The 17992-nt window shown below is 57.1% G+C and overlaps 1 protein-coding gene across 2 annotated transcripts in view; it reads left to right on the top strand.

Moving 5' to 3' along the window:
- TCF20 (transcription factor 20) overlaps positions 1-17992 on the top strand; it is a 148923-nt gene that overhangs the window by 46588 nt on the left and 84343 nt on the right. The window contains exon 1 of one of the 2 annotated variants that reach the window (XM_081128298.1): positions 15692-15773. The exons of the other annotated variant lie outside the window; for it this stretch is intronic. The gene's annotated coding sequence lies outside the window, so the exon portion shown is untranslated. Of the gene's footprint in view, positions 1-15691; positions 15774-17992 lie in introns of those variants that run through there. 2 annotated transcript variants of the gene reach the window in all.

The following is a 17992-nucleotide window of genomic DNA, read 5'->3' as shown; positions in this document are numbered from 1 at the left end:
GAAAAGCAATGGAAAAAATATCCTCGGGTGAGGGTTAAAAAAAAAAAAGAGTGAGAAACTGAGCTCAGTGTGTTACGTTGGAGCCCAGTCTGTCCCTCCAAAGCCCCTTCCTTCCCACTGTCCCGCCACATCTCTCAGCCTTTCCTCTGTGGCACCTCGCAGGCCCTGATCAGATAAAATAATAATGGTGGCTGCCAACACAGATCTGGCTGCTGCCCAGCGTCTGCACTGCTCTGATCATTTTGCATCCTTTCTCTCATGCAGTCTTACAGTAACCTTATAAGGTAGGCTCTAGTCCTATCCCCATTTTACAGGTGGAGCATATGAGGCTCAGAGAGGTTAAGTAACTTGCCCAAGATCACACAGGAAGGAAGTGGTAGAGCCAAGATTTAAAACCAGATAGCCTGATGGAGGTCTCTGCAGAGGTGAATTAAAATTCTCCAGTCCACTGTTAACAACCAACTTTGCCTAGGTTCCTCAGTGCATATTTCTTGAGTGCCCACTGTGTATAGGCACTGTGCCAGGGGTCAGAAGATAAGTCAGACCCATGTCCTTGGCTGATCTAGCAGCCCAGCTAGGGAGGAAGGCAGATGAAAGGGCAGGTACTGTTCCGCTGGGGTCTGGTGAGGATCTGCACTGTGCTGAGACCCTCGTAACAGCACAGGTGTTATTGCACCCCTTTCAAGAGGAGGAAACAGACTTGGTGGAGTCAAGTGGCTTGCCCAAGGTCACACAGTGAGCAAGTTGGGGAGCTAGGATTTGAACCTGGCAGTCTGCCTCAGAGCCCCCATCCTTTTCACCAGCTCCTGCTGTCTCCCAGTGACACTGTGGGAGTAGGAGCTGTGATGGGGGAAAACATGGAAGGTGGCATCTAACTTTGACTTGAGGGTCAGGAAATGCTTCTCAGAGGAAATGATGTCTCAGTTGAGACCCTCAGTTGAGGAAGAGGGGGAGAAGGTGTTCCAGGCAAAGGGAACAGCATGTGCAAAGGCTTGGAGGCCAGAGAAAGCATTGTTTGTTAGGGGATCTAATGAAGGGGTTTGTTCTGGGCTTCTGGCTGGTGTTTGCAGGTGTACACACATCTTTTGTGAGTGGAGTCACTTTACTAGAAGGGTTTCGTGAGTGCCTGGTGTGGATTCTGCACCATGTTGAGTCTTGGGGCGGGAGGGGGAGGGGGGAGGACTGGTGCAAAGCATGGCAGGAGTCCTGAGAACGGAGGTGGGAACGGTAGCTCCGGGCTTCGGGAAAAGCCTGGAAGGATGGAAGCACTTTACAGACAGTGGGAACAGCCGTGTCCTGGCTGTAACCCTGATATCCTGGACATGGGAAGGATGAAAGGGGAGAACTAGAGCCTGGCACTTAGTAGGTCCTCACCAAATGTCAGGTCCAGTTGCTGGGATGAAGGGTGTACTGAGTTTGGGGCAGCCAGTGGCCAGATGCCCCATGGTGCCAAGGAAGAGGGTGCTGCCAAAGGTTGGTACATGGGCCTGGGCTTGGATCTCAGAATGAAGGGAGCACAGCAGAGTGGGCTGCGTGGCCTCTCATCGGAGGGCAGGGCCTGCAGCACCCGTGGTTTTCTCAGAGGAGGTGGGCATTGGACAGAGGAGACTCTGCCAGGCTGGGGATGACCTGAGCAGCTGTAGAGTAGGAGCCACAGGCTAGGGGCATTGCAGGGCCAAGGACTTGGCCCTGGTGTGGAGTCCAGACATGGAATACCTGAGCCTCTATTTTGTCGCATCATGTCTTAGGCCTCAGTTTCCCCCTCTTGACATGGGGCTTTGGTACCCACCTCTCAGGCACTGCCGTGGAGTAAGAGGAAGCGTGTGAGTGCCCAGTGCTCAGCCCATCAGAAGCAACACTGCTGGCCACACACCGAGGGGCAGGCCTCCTGCTGCTGCCAAGTGGGACTTGGGGTGTTCGGGACCACTTCACCCTGCCTGCCCCTTCTGAAGCCCACCTTTGCAGGGGGCAGTCTGGCCTAAGTTATCAGACCAAGGCCTCATTGCAGCTGCTTTTGAGGATTCAAAAAGCCCAGAAGCTGCCTGGCTGGCCCTTCAGGCTCTGAGCTCCTTTGCTGGCCCTGAACAGCCCTTTTCCTTTCATGCCCCTGCCTCAAATCCCAGCTGATTTCCCTCTGAGCAGCCTCAGAGAAGCCCTTCCCTCTCTGAGCCACGCCAGGTCTTCCTGAGCACCCCCCCAAGCACACAGTAGGTGCTCCATGACCATCCTGCTGGGCCTTTACCCCACGGGCTCCAAAAAGCAGTGACTGATTCTTTCCTGTGGTGGGTGGTCACCCCTTTTAAGCCATTCACTCCGGGGCCAATTATAAATAGACACATAATCGCCCCTATCTATAGAGATAAAACATTTTTCTGAGATGAGCCGCCCGCCCCTCCCCCCACACTGGCACGAGATCTCTGGAGGGATTGGTGCTCCCCTCCCTCCTCCATCCATCCCCTCCTCCCCGCTGCTCCTCCGTCTCCACCCTGCAGAGGTGAGATCCAGCAGGGGCCGTGATGTCAGAGGCTCAGCTGATGTCACAGCCGCGGCCGTGACTTCACTTGCCGGCTTGGGCAGGAGAAGCCGTGAGGAGGCGGCTGAGCCGAGAAACTACCCCCCTTCCTTTCCCTCCTCCTTTCCTTTCCCTCCTCCCCATCCTCGCTCTGGAGTTGTTCTCCTCCCCCTGCTCGGTCGCAGTCTGTCGTGGTCTGTCCAGGGGTCTGGGGCAAGTGCCAGGAAGGATGCTGCTGCAAAGGTAACGGGCGTGCGGGCGCCTCTCCTCCGGCCGTGAAAGTTTGCTCTGGTGCGAGGCGTGCCCGCTGGGCGCCCGCCGCGCTGCCCGGCCGGGCGGGGGCGGGGCGGGGCGGGCAGGGGCCTCCCAGGTGGCCTTCACTGCCTTGTCCCCATCAAAGGCCGCAGCTGCTCAAGTGGCGGCTGCAGCTTTGAAACTGCCATCAAGAGCGATGGAGGGAGGGGTGGCGCGGGGGATGCTCAGAGCAGCGCCCGGGAGCATGGCCGGGAAAGGAGGGGCTGCTCTGCGCCCCGCAGCCAGGCCGCAGAGGGGCGTGAAGGGCAAGGCCCCAGGTCAGAGTCCCAGGGGCCGAGTCACCATCGCTGTCCCTCGTCCCCTCGGGTCCAGCCAGCGGCCGCGGCCAGGGTCCCAGCAGTGAGGGTGCAGGGGCAGCTGCAGAGGGGGGCTGGCTTCTCCCTCTCTCCACCCCCCCCCATTATTTCCAGGCATAGTCTTCCACCTCCAGCAGGCCATTTGTCAGCGGTGATTTGGGACAAAGGAAGGGGCAGTGGGTGGTCTCCTGCAACTTGGGCGATGGGCAGGGAGCGTGCGGCCAGAGAGAAACGCCAACAATTAAGAGGCAGATCCAGGGCTTTGCTCATTCAGGCTGTCGAGGGAGCCGTCATTTTGTGTTAGCGTGTGTGTGTCTGAGGTGGGAGGAGGAAGAGAGGGGAATGACAGGAGAAGGATTATGACATTGTGTTGTCTCTGTTTGTGGTAAATGCAAATTTGGCACCAGCAGCTTCCCGCGAAGAGCAGTAGCAAGTAACCCAGGCCAAGGCCTTGGCCCAGACCCGCCGAGGGAGCCCATGTGGGGTGGTTTGGGGTTTTTTCCTCCCTTTTTTCTGTCTGGCGTGTGCTTCTTCCATTTATTTTTACAGTGAAGTGCTGAAGACAGACAGGCCGGCATGGCGGGGAGGAGCCGGTCCTCTCTCCTCTCCGGCGCACCAGCCCCTCCTCACTCGGCGGGAGGCCCAGGCTGCTCTCCTGGCCCCCAGGCATTGCCCTGGCTTGGCTGCCTCCCTGCGAGGTCTCTGTCCCCAGACAGGGTCACGGTTCCTGTCATTACCCTTAGCCTGGAAGGCCTGAGGTCTCAGAAGGCTACTTCTGCCCACAGCTGCTGCCCCCAGATGAGCAGAGTCCAAGCGCCCAGGACGGAGGCTGGGATGGGGCTTCGGAGACACAGGCCAGGGCTGGGTGCGCCCCCAGCTGCGTTGTTGGCCTGGCCTGCCTAGGAAGCTGGTAGAGGGTTCTGCTGCCAGGCCAGTGCTGGCAGAGTGTCCCAGGACCTTGACTCCTCTGACAGGCCCGTGAGGGCAAGGAGGTGGAGCCTGACCTGGGTTGGGAAGCAACCACAGCCCAAGGCTCAGGGCTGCAACAAGGCTCGGGCGGGTGCAGCGGACTGCATACAGGTCATCCATCTTTGGAGCAGGTCTCTGGAGAATGCACAGGGTGGGCTTTCTCAGGGCCAGTCCCTAGCACAGGCCCTAGCACAGATGGAGAGTCCTGAGCTGAGAAGCCAAGCAGGAGCCCTCCTTACATGGAAGGTCGGGGAAGGCTGTGGCCAGCTGGGTCCAGCCCATCACGCACTGGGCCTCAGAGTGTGGCCCTCATTCTGTTCCTTCCCTGGGACTGGTTCCTCATCTTGACCTCACCGCCTCCTTTTTGGCCAGGTCAGGTCCTTCTGGACTCAGTTTACCTCCTCCAGGAAGTCTCCCCTGCCCTCCATCTGGATGGGTTGGGGTCTGCGCCATGCCCACCTCCATTCCCCTTCTCACAGCACTGACCACACTATGCTCACTTGGGTACAAGGACTTCAAAGGCATCCTCTCAGCGTTCCCAGCACCTGCCCAGAGCTGAGCAATGAGGAAGGAAACCAGGGGAGCAGGTCCTGACCTGCAGATCCCCCAGAAGGTGGGCCACCAGGATGGAACAGTCACCCTGCCTCATATTCTAGAAGGGGTGATGGGGGCACTTCCTTTGGGCAAACCCGCCCAAAGGGCATTTTTCCCTATGGAGCCTGACAATGGTGGGCAAGCTGCAGCTATGTCTGAGGAGGATGTCTGTCCCATGCTGGAGAGCCTCCTGTGGTTAAATAATGTCCCTTCAGAAACTGGTGGGAGCCTTGTGTATCTACCCTGGCATGTCCTTCAGGTCCTGGGCCTGCCCATCAGCCTGCATAGGGGAGCCAGAGAGTGCTGCAGGGACCATGTGAGGAGCAGCTGCCTGCCTGGCTTTCGCTTGGTCTGTGGGGCTCTGGCGCCCCATGGCGCTTCCTGTGCCAGATGGAAAAGGAAGGAAGAGTGAATAGGTTCTGCCCAAGGCCAAGATGCTGGGTCCACTCCAGGCCTGGGCTCGAGACCCTCCTGGCCAGCGGTGTTGGGAGCACCAAGTGGGTAGCCACAGTGAGGGACAGGTGGCAGGTTAGCTCATATCACCCAGCCCAGGTTCACAGAGTCTGTCCACTTGGAGCTGGCACCCTCCAGGCATACAGAGATGGGAGAAGCACAGTAGGCCCCCTCCTTCCAGAGCCCCCCAATCTGATGGACCCCAGGAACTTTGCATTCAGGAGGTCCTGAGTGACAGTCTTCCCTGGCCACTTTCTAGCTGTTTGACCTTAGGCAAGTGACTTAGTTTCTCAGAGCTGCAGTTTTAAAAGGCAGTGACCTGGGAGGAGTAACTTCTACCTGCAGGCTTGTGTGGATTAAAGAGACAGCAGGTGCTCAATTAATGGTAGCTGTGGTTATGAGGGAGCTGGCTGTGTCAGCAACCTAGGGGCACAACAAAAAATGTTCTCCTTGGAGTATCCCTGTGAATTCCGACAGGGCTATCAAGAGGGGCTTCAGAGAGGAGGTGGCATTTGAAGGCCTTGAAAGATGAGTAGGAGTTAGCCAGGCTGAGGCAGGGGAGATTGTACCACCAGAAGGAAGTGCAAGAGTAGAGCTTCAAGGTGTAAAACGGCAGTCACCTCGCGTGGCCAAAGCCCAGGGAGGGGAAGGGGAAGAGGGGCCCGTTTCTCTCCACAGTGGGAGCCAGTTCTGGAGGAAAGGAGAATCCAACTTGATGACAGAGTGGGCAGGTTTCACACAAACCTCTCATGGTCCCTGCAACTTCACATCATTCTCTAGGATCCTGCCAAGCTGGATTGTTCTAGCTCCTCCCTAGTCAGGCCTCTCAGGCTGGCCTTGTCATGTTGGGATTCCCAGATGGCCTCATTTGAATTTAAGGGCCAGCCTGGATCTTCTTTTAATTTGGAGTCTCAGGACTCCTGGGGTCCAGGACTGGCCCAGGCTCCACTCTGAGCTGGTGCCAACATTGCCAGGGAGGCAGAGTGGATGCCTCGTCCCTGCAGTGAGTGAGGGTTCCTGGAGCAGCTTCTGCAGCCTGGAACCCCGAGGTGTCTGGAAGCTCCTGCAAGAGGCCAGGATGGCTACTCCCCTCAATCCATCCCCATCCAAGGTGGCCACACAGCAGTGGCCAGGCTGCCTGGGTCCAACCCTGGCCCTGCCACTTACCAGCTGTGTGGCCTGAAGCAAGTGGCCTGCCCTCTCTGAATTTCTGTCTTCTGGGGTAATAATAGTACCTAAGTCACAGGGCTGTGGTGAAGATTACGTGAGATAATTGTCACAAAGCAGTTAGCCCAGAGCCTGGCTCCCGAGGGCACTCAATAACTGTTAGCTTAGAGAAAAGTCAGCCTAGGAGAGTGAAGGCTCTAGCACCTAGTGTCTGTGGGCCAGTCACTCAATCTCTCTGAGCCTCAGTTTCCCCAGCTGTAAAATAGGGATGATAATTGTACTTGTTAATAACTAACATTTGTGAGCACTTACTAGGAGTTAGGCAGTCTCCCTCAACTTTGCCTAACATGTTGGGGGGGGCAGGGGGGGACGGGACAGGCCATCCCATAAGCCAAAAGCATGCAAGGAAGAGCCCCAGAGATTTGGCGTTTTCTGGGTGAGGCGAAACTGGCACCTTGGTAGTATGGGCAACATCAGAGGGAGTCGGATGGCTGGGGATTAGCAAGGGCCCACCTACCACTGCAAACGAACCATACATGGCAGAGCCACCGAAACACCTTGGGGCCCTGAGCAAGCCATGGGCCCCACCCTGGGCCTTGGTTTTCCTCTCTATAGGATGGTGGCTTGGGCTTGCCTCTCCGTTCCCCTGGCTGTGAGGCTGAGTTGCCACAGAAGACCCAGGGGCTGTGATTCTCTTGTCTCTTTGATTTTCTTGGATGGCTTCCATGTAGGTTGTGACTTGGGCGGTATCATCTGCCCATTGATTTTTCCAGAAAGGATGTTTCTTCCCTTCTATTCTTCAACCGGCCGCAGATGAACAGCCTCGGCGCCTAGCCTTCCCACTGCTCCTCTTGCTCCCGCCAGCACACCTCGCCTGGGCTGCAGGCGGGACCTGAGAGGGCATGGGGCTGTCCCAGCACCATGCCACATGCACTGTGTTCAGGGAGTGCCCTGGGAGCAGGTGACTACAGGGCTGGGGAGCTACACCCAGCCCACACCTGGCTGTGAGGCTGTTACCACGAAGACCCAGGCCATTCACATACCCCCCTTCCTCTCCTTAGCACAGACTCTGGAGTTGGACAGACCACTCACCCCTTGTTCCACTGCGTTGGTGCTGGGTGATCAAGGGGTGAGTGATTCCACTAGATGGTGCAACTGAGGCCAGAATAATGAGAACAGCACAGCCCTGTGGCGAGTGATAGTAATGTCCCCATTCTACAGAGGAGAAGTCCAAGGCTCCAAGGGCTTAGCGAGCTCCCTCAAGGTTGCATCGCCTCCACCCTCCCTTTTTTACCCCCCACCTACTACCAAAAAGGAGTCAAGGAGGGTTATAATGCTGGGAGCCCATATGAGGCAGGAGAGGTAAAGGGAGTCCGGAGACCATTATGGGAGGGAGGTTGGGGAGACAGAAGCCTGTGATGAAGTGGTTACCATGCCAGCTTGTCACTGCCCACAGGGGATCAGTGGGGAATGGGAATAGGGGAATGGGAATGGTGCACCAGGGAGGGCGCTGTGCCACCCATGGTCACGGCCTTCGAGGAGTGCACGGGTGCTGTGCCCTTTGCCCGGGAGGTTCCTGCCCATCTTCACTCAGCCAGGGTATGGGGTTGGCTTAAGGGCTCTGCATGGGTTCAAACCCCAGTTCTGCCACTCACTGGCTTCGTGATCGCAGGCTAATTCGTTATTGTTCTGAGTCTCAATTTCCACACCTATAAGTGGGGATCATTGTAAATTCACCTCAGAGGCTTATTGCGAGGATGACTTGAGTCAATGTGTGTAGCTCAGCACACCCATAAGAGCTGTAGGAATGTTCTCCATTGTTGTCCCCGCAAATCAGCTCAGATTCCCTCAAACACTTAGCATTTACTGAGCACCTGTTGTAGGCCAGCACCAATTCCAGGGAGCCAAGGACTCGTCACTCAGTGCCCTCCTGTGCCCAGGGCTGAGCCACCAGCCTCAGGGCCTGAGTGTGTGGATTTGACTGTAGGGGAACAGCTTGCAAGAATTGGTGTGTTGGCTCCCACTGCTGGTGTGACAGACATCCTGATGAAATATGTCACTTGAAAACATTTTTAGGAGAAATTTCTAGAGTTTTCTTAACCCTATGGGGACCATAACAGCCTGAACTATTGTCAGGTTCTTGTCTTGGCTTTGCCATGACTCCCTTTCCTGGGACTCAGTTTCCTCATCTGTAGAATGGAGCACTAACTGTACCCATCTGAGAGGATGGACCCTAGGTGAGACTGCTCGTGTGGAATGTGCTTCGTAAACTCAGAAGCACCTTACAGCTGTTGAGGGCATGCAGTCCTGTGTTTTGTCATTCAGGAGATGGTCACCGGCAGATGCTGGATGCTGGCCCTGGGTGTGGACAGCAGTGGGATGCTGGCTCTGCCCTCAGGGGTTCCCTGAGTCGTGGCCTTACTAAAACCCTTGACTTTTGTGATTTCCAGAGAACATGGAAGGCCCCTCAGGCAGCCCGGCCCCTTCCGGGGGAAATGCTGGTAAGTGTCTTGTCCTGTCTGTGAGTTTGTTCCACAAATGCTTTGGGAGCAGCTCCATGTGCTGGAGATGATGCAGGAGAACTAGAGGTCAGCCCTGCCCTCAAGAGCTCAGTCTGTGAGGAAGGATTTGAAAATTCCACATCCAAATGACCAGATATCTGAGGTTCAGGGGTGGCTGGACACAAAGCCTGGACTTTCCAGAAGATGTTCAGCCACAGGGCAGCTGGCAGGGTCTTTAAAAATGAATATTGACTATTTCCTCTGCATGGAGTCCTTCAGTGGCTCCACCTTGCCCCTTGGGATACAGTCCCCAAGCCTGCTGTGGCCTGCACTGTCTTGCTCCAGCTGCATCTCCAGCTTCTCATTTCACTTATGTTGCACTGGCCGCCCCTTCCCTTCCTGGAATTCTGCTTGTTGTCTCCTACCTCAGGGCCTTTGCTCATGCTGTGTCTGCCACCTGGAGCTCTCTTCCAACCTCATCATATGGCAACTTTCTATATGCCCCTCAGTTCTCATCTCAAATATCCTGGATCCCCAAGACCCAGGGTCCCACTGTATAGCCTCTGTGCACCTGCCATGCTTTCTTACTAATGTGTGTCACAGCTGTTACCAAATGGTTATTTATGTGACGAGTCATTCTCTCTAATGGCCCTGTGGGATTGTAGGCTCCGTGACAGCAGGGACCCTTGGACTCAGTGCCTGGCATACGATAAGAGCTCAGTCAGTGTTTGCTGAGTGAATGTATGATGGGTATTAAGGCGTCATGGAGGCGGTGGGATTTGAATAAAACGTGAAAGAGGGTATTATTTCGATCTCTAGGGAAGAGGAAGAACTTCCTACTTTGACCGGCACATGGTGGGAACACAACTGAAAACTTTGGCAAAGAGGCAGAATGGGACATGTGAGAGAGGGGTGGAGGGCTGAGCTGGGGCCACATGAGGGCTTTGTGATCCAGCTGGATAAGAATTGACTTGAACTCTGAAGTCACTTGGGACCCATTGAAAACTTTTGAGCCAGAGGGAGTAGGGTCAGAGCTGCCTTTGGGTAACTGATGAGCCTGCTGCAGGGAAGGGTGGGCCTGGAAGAGAGGCTGCATCCAGAGGACCAGTTGGGAGTTGGAGAATCTGTCAACTCTGCTGCTCTCCCTTTCCCGGGACCACACATGTAGCGGCAGTTATCCTGGCGAGGGAAATGCAGGGCAGCAACAAGGAACCTGGAAGCAGAGGACAATCACCTTGGTGGCAGGGTAGCCATTCCCAAGTCACGGGAGGGAGATGTGGAGTGAGGGAGCATCGATGCCTGCATTTTCAGCTTCCCTGATCAAGAAGGCAACAGCCAGCTTTGCATTTCTGCACCTGTCCTGGTGTTTCCCAGTGGTCCAGGAATCATGACACTGAGGGACCAGCCTGTGGCAGAAGCATTTCCCTCAGGGCCTAGCAAATGACCCACCTCCCCGCCCCGAGGGAGGCACAACTGATGTGGTGAGAAGCGCCAGGATTCTCCAGGACCTGGGGACGAATTACAGATCTGCCCCTGAGCAGCTGTGCGCCTCTGGGCGTCCTGTTAGCAGCTCTGGGCTTCAGTTCCTTCAGCCGTGAAGTGGGAGCTGCTCGGGCCCCGCGAAAGCTAGGGGCGAGGACACACGTGGAGCCCGGTGCACAGGGACGCTGGCGGCTCAGGAAGTGGTGGCTGTGTCATGGCTGCGCTTCTCTCCCCCGTTTGAATTCTTTGCAGGAAGCTTGGGTTTCATGTCAACAGCACAGGATGGAACAGAGTCTTTTCCCAGCATGCCTCAGCATGTGGCACTGCCTTCCCGTGGAGCCCACAGAGACGGGGCTGAAGTCCTGAGCTTTCAAGCAGAAATAATCCCCATGGAAAGGACCCTCCCTATTGTTACCTCGCGGTAAAGTGATGTGGGAGCCTGCAGCCCAGCCTGCCAGGCTTCACATTCCAACTCTGCCCCTTCCTGCTGGCTCCGGGCCTCAGTTTCCTCACCTGCAAGATGCGGTAATAGCAGCATCCCCCTCACAGGGCTTTGTAGGGATTAAGCGAGTTAATGCAGGTGGCGTGCCTTTGTCACTGCCCCGGTGATAGCATTTCATTCGCACTTTAAGTCGCAGCGCTGCAAGTGATTGAGCGGGGGCTCTGGAGCAGAAAGGCTGAGTTCAGATCCCAGCTCTGCCGCTTGCCAGCTGGGTGCCTTTGGGCGTGTCTCTGAGCCTCTCTGCCCTTTTCCTGGTCTGTGCCATGAAGATGACAGTCCCTGCCTCATAAGGTTGTTGGGAAGAGTGAATGGGGCCGCCCAGGTAAGAGACCCAACTTCCCGAAGGCTGGCAGAGCCCTCAGTCCCTCCTCCCGCCCGCTCCAATTTCCAAATGAAGCGAATTCAGACTCCGAGCCATTGGATGATATGCTGAAGGACATGCATGGGTGTGAGACCAGGCTGGGCCTCCAGCTCAGTGACCTGTGCTGGGCCGCCACGCCAGCAGCTGCCCAGGGAGAGTTGCACCCCCCGGGGCAGGACTGCCAAGGGGGCTGAGGACTGCCCTCCCATGGGGCCAGGCTGCAAGGGCCTCCAGCTGCTCAACACAGTCTCCTCGGGTGTCCTCACTGCTCACCTGTGGGAAGATGAGTGCCCTGACACACAGCAAGGCCACTAGCTGGGCAGGCCGCGGTCTTCCAGGCAAACCGCCCAGTCTCCAGGGCTTTAACATGTTACTTGTGGGGAAAGGCTGGTGCTGACCCTGCTGTCCTCACATCTCTTTTCCTGTCTACCTGCAGACTTTGGGACCCACCAACTGTCCATCCATCTTTCCAGTGTTTACCGAGTGCGGGGAAGTTTGGTGGTTAAGCCTCTAAAGACCTGGGATCAAATCCCACCTCGGCCTCTTCCAAGCTGTGTGACTTGGGACAAGTTACTTAAATTCTCTGAGCTTTAGTGGCCCCATCTGTAAAGTGGGGTTGATAACAGTTTCAGCCTCATCAGGTTGTTGTGAACACACAGTGCCTGTTCTCAGTAACCTACATTTCTCTGGGCTGTATCGACATTATTAATGTTAACATTTTTATGGATGGGGTTCCCTACCCTGCATGGGAGGCTGGAGACCCCAGGGAAGCAAAGGTGTCTGCCCTGCAAATGCTCACACTCCTGGGAGAAATGGACACAGTCACAATGTCAACGGGAGCTAAGGAGGGAGCCACAGCTTCCATCCTGGAGGAAGAGGGACACACCACCTGAGCAGAGGTCACTGAGATCCCGTGATGCACATTCACACCAAGCATGTCACAGATATCTGGCCCTGCAGGATCGCACCCTTGCCCTCCTTCGAAGCCTCATCTCAGATTCCCTAGCCCTACACTGGGCACAGCTGTCCCTGGAAGAGCAGGTGGCTGTCCCCCCACTGCTAAGTCTTGGTATTCCCTGGCCCTCTGGAGCATCCCCAACCCCTTTAGCCTTAGAGCCAGCCCTGTCCTTGCCCCAGAAAGGCTTTTCCTAAGCCCCTATGCCCTGATCAGGGCTGACAGCCTAGCTCACAGCAGGTGCTCTGTGTGGAATGAAGGCGTGCCACAAAGGATCTGGCCACCCTGCTGTTTGTGTACTCTCTGCTTCCATCTGGTTTGCATGGGGGAAGTGCCTAGCTTGGGACAGGCTCTGCAGGATGCTGTGGGGGTTCCCCACTCTGTTAACCTCAGGCTCTGGAGAACTAGGAGCCTGCCTTCCAGGCCAGCCACTTGGTGTGCTCGAGTTAGCAGGAGGCCCCGCCGAGAGGAAGGAGCTGGGGCCTGCAGAAGGAGAAAGGTGAGGGCTGCGTGTGTGCTCGAGAGCCTGCAAGTGAGAGGAAGGACATCCACCTGCCGCTGAAGGCACGACACGTGGCTCACTTCACACAAGTCACTGATCTGCCAGGCAGGGCCAGTCTCCTCAATCAATCGGCACTGACACATGGTAGTGGAATCAGTGACCTAGAGGCGGAAGGCTCCATTTGTAATCCCAGAGTGGCCCAGGCGCCTGGAGGAGGGCAGAGGAGTTTGTAATAAAGGGAGGGACACAGGGTTTCCAAAAGCCATCTCTGAGCCAGAGGAGGAGGGAAAGGATTAATTTTGCTTCTGGAATTGAAACCACTGATTCAGTTCAATAAGTATTTCTCGAGTGGACTGGGTTAAGAGAGAGGAAAAACAACAACAGTGAATCTACTGTCTTTTTCTTAAAATGTGGAAGGAAAAACAGGATTCTCGCAGACGAGATGATGAGAGAACACTAGAAGATGCCAACATGATCAAGGAGGGAGGGGTCCCAGGTCCTGAGCTCCAGCCGCTGTGGGATTTGGGGCTGTGATTTAACCTCTCTGAGCCTCCGTCTGCTCATGTGTCATATCGTGTCCACAGCATAGAACTGTAGCTGTTGTTAACATGGGCCTGGTACTGTACTGAATTTTTTATGCAGATCTAGATTCTCATAACACCTATGAGTGAGGTCATACCATCCCCATTTTATAGCCAAGAAAACCAAGGTTCTGTGACATGAAGTGAACTGTCCAGGGCCACACAGCCCAAGAGTGCCCCAAATCTCTGTTGGCCATAGCACCCACACATGTTCTTTGTCCAAATGGTACCGAAAGGGAAAGTGACAGACTGCAAGTGGTGAAGAAGCTGAGGCTGGTCTGGCCCTGGGACTGGGAAGTTTCCAGGTGGAGGTCAGCTGGGCACTGTTCCAGCAGGGTCAGAGGGGGTGGGACAGGAGGCAGGAGCAAACCAGAGCCTGGACTCCGGTTGTCTGTCTGCATTCTTTCCCTTTCTCACCATTCATTTCATGTTCTAGTCCCTCAGTCTGAAACCTGAGTGAGCTGAGGAAGAGGGGAAAGGAAGGGAGAAATGACCGGCCAGGAGACTATAAGGAAAAGGGCTTCCGTTTGCTTCATGAGTTCTCTCAAGAAACTGAGGGTGCCCCCAACATCCAGGGTTCAATAAGCTCCCCTTCATCCTTCCAGAAAACATGGGTCTGTGCTGAGAGCTCATGTGCGCCCCCCCCCCCAACCTTTCCCTCTATTGCTCTGACCCAAGCAGAAGCCAGCACTGGTCTTTTTAAAAGTCTTGGTGCCAAATAATTTGAAAGTGAAACTCACAGAACAATGGGAACAGCCAGAGGGCAGTGCCCCAAAGCCTGTTCAGCCCTGCCCCGGAAGAGCCTGCACCCCACCTGGCATGCAGGTGTTGGGAACCAAGTCTTCGAGAATAGCCTTGACCCACATTGGAGCTGGCCCCCACTTAGTGAGATTGGACAGAAGCCAGGAGAAATCACTGCCTTCGCCAGTCACATCTTCCTGAGGTGCTAGAACCAACTCAGGCCCTGCCTGGGATCCCTCTGCTGGGGGTAGGTGTGGCCACAGCCAGGACCCTCCCTGGGTGGCCTGAGGCAAGGCAAAGTGTTAATGTGTCTCGCTAGGTGGGGTGAGAGGTGAAAGGGTAGAGCCAGGCCTTGGGGAGCTGTGTACCTCAAATGTACCTAAATCTGGGCCCCAGGCCACACCTGGTTCCTATCAGCCTTCACCTGCTGCGCAAAGCACTTTTCCAACTCCAGTTTACTTTCAAGTTAGGTTGCTTCAGAAAAGGAACTACTCTAACATCTAGGGCACATGGGGGCCTCCTTTAGAATCAGCAATTTTAGCCAAAATTAGGGACATCTCTCCATTCCCACTGTGCCAGTGGGAAACTGAGGCCCAGAGCGGGGAGAGAGCCTGGCCAGGTATCCAGGTGAGTCTCAGGCGGGAACACGAACACATCTCCTCGCTGGCCTCACCTGTGATAGCAGTGGGTCACACTGCACAAACATCTCAGTTGGTGGTTCCACGCCTGAGATTTTTCTTTAAAAAGGTCAAGCCATTCCTCTGCTCCATAAAACATACATGAGATTTACAAAGGAAGTCTGGGAATAGCCTTGGCACCACAATTCCTCTGCCTTATCTCCAGATTTATTCTGGACTCTGGATCCAGCCGACCGGGCGTTGCAGGTTTTAATGCCGCCGCGGGCGCTTGGTGAGCGTGCATGTCCCACGCGAGATTAGTGGGCCTCCCCACTCCTCTAGCGAAAGCGAAGGGAACTGAGGGCCCGCGTCATTCGTTCAAGGACACGCGGGGCCAAGGGGTGGAGGCGGCGAAGGCACCGGGTCTGCGGGGCCCTGAGGACGTTTGGCTGGCAAGAGCCGCCCCCGTGCCCAGCCCTACCGAACAGGTTACCGGGCGGCGGCCGGGCCCTGGTGCGCGGGCGCCCTGGGCTGCCAGAGGCGCGATTCTGGCGTTGGAGGCCCCAGGGAACTCCAGAAATCCCAAAGAGAGGTTCCGGGCCACTAACTCCCCAGAAAGTTGGCTCGCGGCCACTCCCAGGACGCGCAGACGGGAGCCGCGAGCCCAGACGGCAGCGGGCGAGCGGCCGGACGCGCGCGCTGCGCCCCGCGGCTGCCCAGGGGAACCCCGCGCGACCCCGGCCGCCGGGCTGGGGTCGGGCCGGCGCGCGCAGGCCTAGGCGCCGCCGCACGCGGGTGGGCACGCGCGCGCGCGCCGGCCCCGCCCCCCGCCGCCCCGCCCCCGCCGCGCGCCCGCCCGCCCGCGCGCCGCGGCCTCGAGCCTCCCCATTGGCCGCGCGCCGTCACCTGACGCTCTGTTATTTCCTGTGTGTTGGGAGAATGGAGAGAAAAAATCCCGAATCGAGCGGCTTTCCGCCCCTGCGAGGCGGCCGCGGCCTCCGCCGGGGGAGCCCGCCCTGAGGCGCGCCCGACCGGGGAGCGAGCGCGCGGGCCGGAGCGAGCCTCGAGGGGCCGCGGCCCCGGCCCGCCCCGCCGCCGGCCCGGGCGCCCGAGCTGGAGGCGGCGGAGGCTCCCCCACCCCCACCCCGCGCAGCGCCGCCCGCCGCCGCTCTCTCCCCTCCCGCCCCCGGCGGAGGCCGAGGGACCGGGAGGGGGGCTCCCGCAGGTAACCGCCGCCCGGGGTGGGGGTAAGGGGCAGGGGGCAGGGCCGGGGGGCTGGGGCCGGGGCTGAGGGGTTGGGGCCAGGCCGGGATGTCCGGCCTCGAGGGCTGGGGGCAGAGGTCCTTGCCCGGCCCGAGCCGGGAGTGCTGAGCCCACCGGACTCTGAGGCGGGCCCGGGGTGCTGGGGGGCATGGCCCGGCCCGCCCCGGGGTGCAGAGAGGAGCGGCCTGGCCTGGCCTGTAGGGTTGCTGAGGGGAAGGGGCCCGGCCTGGCTTCAGGGCGTGAGGGGTCTCGGTCCGGCCTGGGAGTCCCGCAGGGCTTGGGCACCGGTCCTGTCCTGGAGGGGGCGGAGGGTACCTGCTCGTCGCAGCCTCGGGTGCCCAGGAGGCGGGTGCGAGCGGGCGGTGCCCGGGGTCGGCGGGGTCAGCGCCGCCCGCCCCGGGGCCCCTGACCGCCTCGGGGATCTGGCTGCGCTGGGCTCTTCGCTGCGGGCTGGGGGCGAGGCGGGCGGGCGGAGGGCTGGGCTTGGGGCTGGGAGGGGCCGGGCGGGCGGGCGGACGCGAGCGGCGCCGGGGCTCCCGGGAGCCGGAGCGCGCCCCGGCCGCGGGAGGGCCCGGGGCCCGTTTATTGCCATGTGAACACCTGAAGCCATGTGGACGCGGCTGCTTCTCGCCTGTTGGGGGCGGAGGGCAGGTACCGGCTGGCCGAGCGCAAGGTCCCGGCGCGGGGAGGGCGGGGAGCGGAGCGCAGGACACACTTCCTGCGTGGGGTTTTCCCCCTCTCCCCCGCCGCGGCGAGCGGGGCGAGGGGTTTGATCCGGGGGGTCCCGCGTGCGAGCGAGTGCTCGTTTGGGAGCCCGAGGCTCTCAGCCTCTCTTCCCTTTCTGGGGGGGCCGTGGTGTTGAGGGAGGGTGGCTGATCCCGCCCTGCCCGCGGTGGCTACGCGGGAGGTGGAATGTCCCCCGTGCGCCGGGACGCGAGTGGAGAATTGAGTGAGTTGGGTGGGGGGCGGTGCCCAAGAGCGGCCGCCTTCCTGGGCCTGTGTGGGTGGGGAATATTGTCTGTTTTTGTGGTTGTGGATACTAGCACACTCTGCCTGTGTGAAATCCTTTAGTTTGCCTTAGGGGACAAGTCAAAATTAGGATTCCAGGGCCCCCCCCCCCCCGGGCCTGCTTTTTTTTTCTTTCAAAGATGATTCTGGTAACTGCTGTAAAATGGATGGAATTTTCGAGCTATTATCTAACGGGCAGATCTTTGGATGATAATTGGACCCTTATGTTAACAGTTTCGGTGAAGTTTTATGAAACATCTTACATGGGGTGGCAGCTTGGTGGAGTGGGAAACCGCATTGAAGTCCCTGCCGGGGAGACCTGGAATCTGCTTCCATCTTTGCCACCAATTAACTGTAGCCTTGGCCAAGTTACCCACCCTCTCAAGGCTCCAATTTCTTCATGTGTTAAATTAGAACTCCCTTCCAGAGCAAACATTACAGGGGTTCGGGGTAGGGGTTTTTTGTTTGTTTATTGTATGTGTGTATGTGTGTGTTTTCTCTCTCCTATCTTATGCTTTTGTTTTAGCCAGAACCTACCTTACTAAGAAAGGCAGGCTGTATCTTACCTGCCTTTTAAAAGCCTGTCACACTTTTTAGCTTCCAGCCATTTCCTTCTCCAACAGAGCTTAAAACTTGGTCAGGGTACAGTTTTTCCTCAAATCCCAGGTGCTGTTCTGTGCTGCTCAGAAAGTTTATTCTAGCCTATGCTGAATGTGCCTTGTATTTTTTGCCTTTGCGCAAGTTGCCAGAGAAAAGATGTCGGGAAACTTTTGACTGCTTGGAGCTGTGGATAATGCAAGTGGGTTTGGGTCTGTGTGTTGTCTCCAAGGAGTTTCAAGATCTTTCTATGCAGGGGATTGGGGAGGAATTTATTTAAAGTTCTTTCAGGGAATATTTGGCATTTGGCTAATTTATGATATTTCCAGTTTTAGTATTCTCAGATTAGGGATGAAGTGGAATTCCATAATACGCATGCCCTGTGAAAAGGCATGCTAGTGGAATTAACTATCACCTCAGGGTGCACTAATTATTTGCATCCCCATTTTATTCCTTAATAGTAGCTGGATGCTACCTCTCAGATGTTGAAGAACCCCAATTAGTTTCCCTGATTTTTATGGTGTGTGAGGGCCTTAGGCCATGCTTCCGACTGGTTAGTCCTACATCAGCCTCAGA

This window comes from Miniopterus schreibersii (assembly GCF_964146895.1).
Source record: "Miniopterus schreibersii genome assembly, chromosome: 2".
In the NCBI taxonomy this organism is placed as follows: domain Eukaryota; kingdom Metazoa; phylum Chordata; class Mammalia; order Chiroptera; family Miniopteridae; genus Miniopterus; species Miniopterus schreibersii.
This window is presented reverse-complemented; position numbering and strand designations above follow the sequence as displayed.